The 7,376-nt window shown below is 28.5% G+C and overlaps 1 protein-coding gene across 1 annotated transcript in view; it reads left to right on the top strand.

Annotated features, from left to right (window-relative positions):
* The window catches only part of LOC105622810, a 53,643-nt gene that overhangs the window by 16,223 nt on the left and 30,044 nt on the right, over nt 1-7,376 (top strand). The gene's annotated exons all lie outside the window — the stretch shown is intronic.

The following is a 7,376-nucleotide window of genomic DNA, read 5'->3' as shown; positions in this document are numbered from 1 at the left end:
ACGTACGTACTACGTATATACACTACTACGTACTAGTTTACGTTTACGTTACTTACTACTAACTAACTTAATAACTACTACTACTACTTATACTACTACACACACACACACACACACACACACACACACACACACACACACACACACACACACACACACACACACACAAAATTGCAGATAATAAAACCTTATTAAATAGTTTAATATTATGTGTTTTTAATAATTATAGCTATTGCAGCTTTCTTTATATCATATAGTTAATTGTATATTGTATTATATTATATCTTCAATTTTTTTCAACGAATACTTAGGCATTGAAATATAAAATTTTTTACTTATGATGAGCCAATGCTGATAAAGTTGTTGATTGAGTAATGCATCCTTTCCCGTAATATTTTGTTCGATCGTAATATTGTACAATACTATAAACATAGTATTGTACTAGAAAATACTAATGGTAATATTAGCAAAACATTGATAAGATGTACATAATTCGTACGTACATATACGTAATTCTTTATTCATATTCATTCACTTATAATTAGTGTAATACTCTTTGAAGAATTCTTATCTCGTAAGATGTCTTCGAGATGTAAGTTGCATCCATACATGAAACAACAAAGCCTCGATTTCTATATAATAGAACGTAGAAGATTATCGTTGCCTAGTTTGCAAAACATCTCGTCAGTGACTCACGTTTCAGTAATATTTAGCATTCCGATTGTGATATCAAAGCGAGTACAGCGAACTAGTCATTTCCTATATAATTCTTTGCTCTATCTGTGTCACGAATCTGTATCATTTTGAAGACGTTGAATGAAACTTATTTCTGCGTTTCTGAACGATTCTTTAATGTTTTATGAACATTTTTTTTAATGCTACTTTTAAATTTATTATACATGTAATTGAAAATGATCCGATAGGAATCAAAACGTTTGTTACGGATCTTTGTAATATCATTCATTTTATTATCAGTCAGTATAGTTATTTTATTTTTAATAATAAACATCTTAGTATGTTTTGACATTTGAACAAATCTTTAAATAATGAATATTTCGCTTGGTTTTTTTTAGATTTTTAATTTATTACATTTTTATTTATTTTTCGCAAAATTGAAGTTTATAGAATTTTTTCCAGGTCAAAAGTTTGGAAATTTTTTTAAATTGACATTTTTGAGATTATTTATTCAAATCCGTAACAATACGTTTTCTAACAATAATCTTTTAGATCCAATAACTGTTATTGGATCTGAAGAATTATTGTTTAAAAAAAAACAATTATAAATATTCGAATAAGTAATACAATGTCAATTTCTATAATGTGTTTCCAAACTTTTGTCTTCTGAAATGTATTGGATCTCTGAAGGTGTCTGAAAGACATTTGAAACACGTTTAAAAGATTAAAATATTTTACAGACGTCTTTACACTGGCTTTGCGCGTCATATTGTCTGCAATATTATCACTTAAAGATTACAAAATGCTCCTTTCAGCGTCAGTACATCTTTGAACGTCATTCGAAGAAGGACTCGACTATGCAATTGCATTCATCCAAGTAGCTTGGATATAATAAGTAGTAAGAAATTGGTCGTTGCATCTAAGCGGCCACATAAATTCACGTACCCGATTTCGCGCTGAAACCATGAAACGCGCGGAGAAAGGACTAAAATGGAAACACTTCTGCACCAGGTTAAATTGCTGCGTTATGTTATAACGATCTTGCATAAACGCTCGACATCTGGCTGGCTATACGCAGCCATCGCACAACGTTCGCCCATTCACTCACGAGGACCGTGAGTGTCCGTCATTGACGTTCACTCGCGCGTCAACCTTTTACGACTCGCGTCAACGTCTTTCTCGATCCCACATCGGGAAGAGACGGAGTCTGATCGATCATAAAAAATGCTGCGTCTTGTCGAGAATGTGCTAATTTACTAGTCTTAAAACACGATATTTTACGAGCGACAGACCACATTATCCGTCACTAGAATGCTCCGGTATGCACTTCTTTTACAATGCTCTTTTACGTCGTTCAGTAAAATGAACGATCGACAATGCGCGTAATAAAAATAAGGCTTATGAACGTGTTCTAGAAATATTGAAGTTATGAACAACAAATACGATTTCCTCATGAGTTTGTACTACGAACTTAATTTTTACTGAACGATTATTGAAAAAAATAATTAATTTGCAAAGCTAATAGTTATCATTATTCAACATTGAAAAAATAGACATCCTTCTAATAAAAATTGATTCTTTGTGATTACATATATATTTGGACGAACAAAATCGTTATGCAGAATAATTGAATATTTTTTATTTGAAGTCGTTTGAAAGCTAATTTTAATAAAAAAGAAAGAAGAGCGACACATAATCTTGTCATGTTACGAAGATGATTCGCTAAACTCTTATTTGAATAAGAATGAAATATCTTATATGCAAATGTCTATTCAGATTCATCAAATTCAACATTTTAGATGCCGACTCTCAATCTTATAAATGGATGCGAATTTTGAATGCATCGATCCATTGGATTTTGAATGCATTCGCATCTAAGAATATTAAACATTTCTATAGTATAAAATATTAAACCAATTTTTTTATTAATTCTTTTAATATTTTTAATTATTTAAATTAATTTTATCTTTTAATATAATATAAAAAGCTGTCTGCTTTCTATTTTATTCGAATTTAAGATAAAAAATTCAAAATAATAAATCCAATACAACGTAAAGAATTAAAAAAATGATCTGATTATTATAAAACTAAAAAGATTTTAGGGAATTTTCTATAATTGCGAAGAAGTTAAGTTTTTAGTTTGGCTTTATTTGAAGTTCTCATTTATGTTATATAAACAATCAGTACTCACAATTCTAAACTGACTTTAAAACTATTATAAATTCTGCGATTGATCCTTCTTCATTAAAAGTTAGTTCAAAATTCAAACTTAACGATACAATAAGAACTTCTTAAAATTGAATTTTAGATAATCAGATTTTTTAGAAACCTAAATTTCAGAATACTAATAATAAGATCAGGATCGAATATATGTATAATACATGAATTCTAATCTCACAGAACACACACATACGATTAAATATATATGTCTGTTATTTTATAATTTTTTTATACAATTAAACGTTTTAACAATTTTTACGTTATTATATCTAACGACCAATAATGACATAAAAATTGTATCCTTTTTTATGCTATACTTTCAAGTGTTCCTTACTTATTGAAAGAGATCATAAACTAAACAAAGGTCAGCAAACAAGCCTCGTGGATCAATTAATAATATGACAATGGCTTCTCCCGATTACAGTCACGCCGATGACTCTTACATTTTCATATGCGTATACGCATGCATGGGACAGGTGGAAGAATTTGCGGGCGTATCGCCGTATATGTATATATGAAAAACGTGGAACATTGCCTCCTACCATGACCCACTGACATACAAATAATGAAATAATGAAATGTTCTTCTGTCGTTATTAAATATATTGTTACAGATGCCTTATTATATTTTTACTCGTGAGATTAAAAGCGATTGACGCAGTTCTTGTATCTTTTTTGTTTTTTAATAGACAGAATCTTATCTCTCTCGCATATCTTTGCGACATTATATAATTGAAAAATATTACTGAAGAAATTCGATGTCAAGGTTCAACTCAAAATTATAAATGTTTCGGTTTTTCTTTATGATGGCTTCGGAATGTGTTTCAAAAATGTCGAAATGCAACGAAATTTAAAAGTATGCGAGATATTATTTATACTGAGATCTCAAAATTTATTTTATAGCTATACTTAAACTGCAATAAGTTCCCTGGAAATATTTTATCATTATACAAAAATAACACTTCGCGGATTCATGACTCATCGAATCATGAAATCGTTACATATTAATGTATGTATAATTATTATAATTTTTCGAAGCAGGTTATACCTATTTTATGTCCTCATGGAAGCAATTTAATTTTTGTATGCAAACTAAATTTTTAAAAGTGTATTTAATTTTTAAAAAATTATAAATTTGTATTACAAAAAATTTATCAACCGACGTTTAAATGTGTAAGAAACTTTAATTTCTAAATTTTTAATCTTTTTGTTATTGGAATTGATTTAATAATGCATAATATTTTTCTGAAAGGATCCCTTTATTAAAAAATCACGTAAATATGAAAAGAAAATTTTAAATTCGATAATTACTAATAAATGTAGTGTTATTAGATTTAATTCTTAATATGATAACATATTTAATATTTAATGATAAAAAAATAGCAAACGTTTATAAAAGATGACAAGTAAGAACAAAATAGCATTTATAATTATAATCTGTGAGTTAATAGAGAATTTAAATGGATTTTATATAAGTTTATTCTGCGAAAGCATTTGAAAATGTTTATTGTTAGCATTTAATAAGAAAACGTTTTCATGTCTATTTCTGCGTAATAGTTCGGTTAAGTTGTCCAATGAAAATTGACGGCGAGTATTTGTTATAAGCAAACAGCTTAATCGGTATTTAAAAGCGCATAATTGTGTCCCATGCAAGTATGTGTGTTAATTTTACAGTTATTTTTGTAAAATTGCAATTTGCAATCTTGTGATCATGATTGTTGATTAGTACTACGCGTCAAAAAAATATGGCTGACAACGGCGCCTTGTCGTAATTACAGACTGATGAGCAGAAAAGACTATCGAAAGGAAATAATCTTGTTTACTCAATTCCAGTGATTGAAATACAATCACTGAGATCGCGTCAGAAGAATGATTTAAGCGGGTAATGCAAATTATTACTTCACCTTACGCGTCACCTCAATTACTCTCGAAATTTTCATTCTTGTCATATCAGTAATGAATGAATTTATTATACACAATATGCGTTTCGGTTTTGTGAGCACAGCAAGTTAGCTACTCTCTGAATGCGGCGGATGTCCGGTACAAATTTTTCATATCTTTCTCCCTCTGCAACTTATTTTATATTCCAAGGAAATATTCTGGTTTTGTAATTTATCAGTTTGACATGTGTGCATCATTTGTTAAACGCACAATAAAAACTCGAATATCTTATTTTGAATGTTATATTTAAAATGTATCTAAACGTTTTACATATACCGGATAAATATCCGCAAAATATAATTTTGTAATATTAACATAACTTATGACATAAGATTTTATGATTCATGTCAAATTCTAATAAATGAATTATTCATCTTCTATTTAAATGGAAACAAATGACGTACATTCATCGTACATTTCTATTATCAAACAATAGTTGATAGTATCCACTTTATAACATAAACTACTTTTCACTCTGACCCTATTTGCACTGCATCCGTTGGAAACGTATGGGTATTCATTTTACATTTAGTCATTGTTTCTGAAGTTGAATAATGAATTGCATTCTTAAATTCCATTTTAAGATAATTCTAATCCATTAGTTTGATTATTTTCATGTGTAAATTTATATTTGGAGAGATAAAATGCAAAAAGTATTTAAATTATAGAACAAATCAAATCGCTTTTGATTTCCTATTATTTTCTATTAACGATCAACCGATATCTAATTTTATTATAAAGATTAAATTCACGATCGGGGAACATTTCGCGTGAGGAGCGTATCTTCAAAACTCATAAAATCGATTTAACCGTGACATACTTTTCGCTAATTCCTTAGCCGGTTTCAAAGTGTATACATCGTTTATGATTTTATAGAATGATCTAGTTATTATCGATTGTACGCTCGTACTAATTCTATTGATGCAAAGTGGACCACTCATTGAAAGTAAAATTGTGAAATGATTTATCTATAAAGTTCATCCCTCTTTTTAACAAAACTTGTTTTGCGTGCATCTGTCGTGAGGTGATGTATCATCGATTTATTAATATCCATGATACTTTGAAATTAAAATAAACTATGATATTTCTTAGTGATCATGTATAGAGACTAATATTGTGGTATTGAAGAAGTGCTGATATTTCTCAATCGTTTAAATTTAAAAAGACGTTTGAAAAGAGAAAAGAGTATACACGATACTTTGAAGTTCATTCACACCAGGAAGTATTGGTAGAGCGTACTTGGAAATGAAAGAATTTTGCTCGTTTTTGTCGTTTGAGAATGGCAAATTCTTACATCGTTACTGTGATTTATTAAACAAAGTGTATCACAAATATTTACTGCTAATTCTTAGAATACGAAGCACTTGATACATAAGTTTCATGTGAACGTAACTGCTTTATGTTCTTTTTTTATAACGTTTGTGCATTGTGAATAATTTATTATAATGTAATAAAGAGATATGAAGAAATAAAACTATTTTTTTCAAAGTCGTAATGCTATCATATTATATCATACAATTTTATGCAAATTATCACTCATACGAATATCATGAAGTTAGCTTTTAAAGAAATTAAAGACTTTGTTCAAATTGAATAGTAGATTTTCACAGTGAAGTAAAAATTATTATTAGAAATATCACACATGAAATAACATAGCTGTATAACATAGGATCGTCTAAACTAAATCAATGAGTATAAGGCTATTCCGGCAAATACGCCGCAGATGTCAGAAAAAGTAGAAAGAGTGGAAGTAATTTTCCCGCAACTACTCTGTTACATGCCTTTATGTTATATTAGTATTGTGTTATTTCAGTTTCTTACTATTAATATTAATAGAAATTATTGAATTGATTTGTTACTGTGTTAAGTAGCGTTATCATAAATTATAATCTATGTAAAATAATTATTGTAGGACGCATAAAAGACTTAGTGATTATTTCGTGATATCTACATGTAAAGGAATAGTAAAGCGTATTGTATATTGTAGTAAAATATAAGTGCTTTTGTATTTTTTGTTTAGTTTGTTATCTTGTATTGTATATCCCACTTGTTTGGGACATATAGCATTTTTAACAGACTTAATGCCCAATTTATGCCCAAAGCATACAAAGTGCGCAGATTGAATTCAATGCACTAAATACAATAAACGCATTGAGGTACATGAAATATGTATCTCATATCAATACTATAATACATCTAGGAAGCTTGTAATTATTATTTATCCCTTCATATTTATTCATATATTTATCATTCATATATTTATCAATTATATATTTATCATTCTTATTTCTTAATAAAATTTTATAAACACATTTTATAAGTTATTCATGTCATTTTATGTCTTATTTATTATGCATTATTTCTTATGTATTATTTGTAAATTTTTTATGAACTATACTCCCCTCCTCTTCCCCCTATAAATAATCATATTAGGTGTAGTAAAAAGAAAATTATTTTATATATATAGTAATAAGTAAGTAAGTTAAGTTATTACTTACTTAACTTACTACTACTACCTACTACCTACTACGTACGTACGTA

This window comes from Atta cephalotes (genome assembly GCF_000143395.1).
Source record: "Atta cephalotes unplaced genomic scaffold scaffold00049, whole genome shotgun sequence".
Classification (NCBI taxonomy): domain Eukaryota; kingdom Metazoa; phylum Arthropoda; class Insecta; order Hymenoptera; family Formicidae; genus Atta; species Atta cephalotes.
The sequence above is the reverse complement of the archived record's forward strand: the minus strand, read 5'-3'. Positions and strand labels throughout refer to the sequence as shown.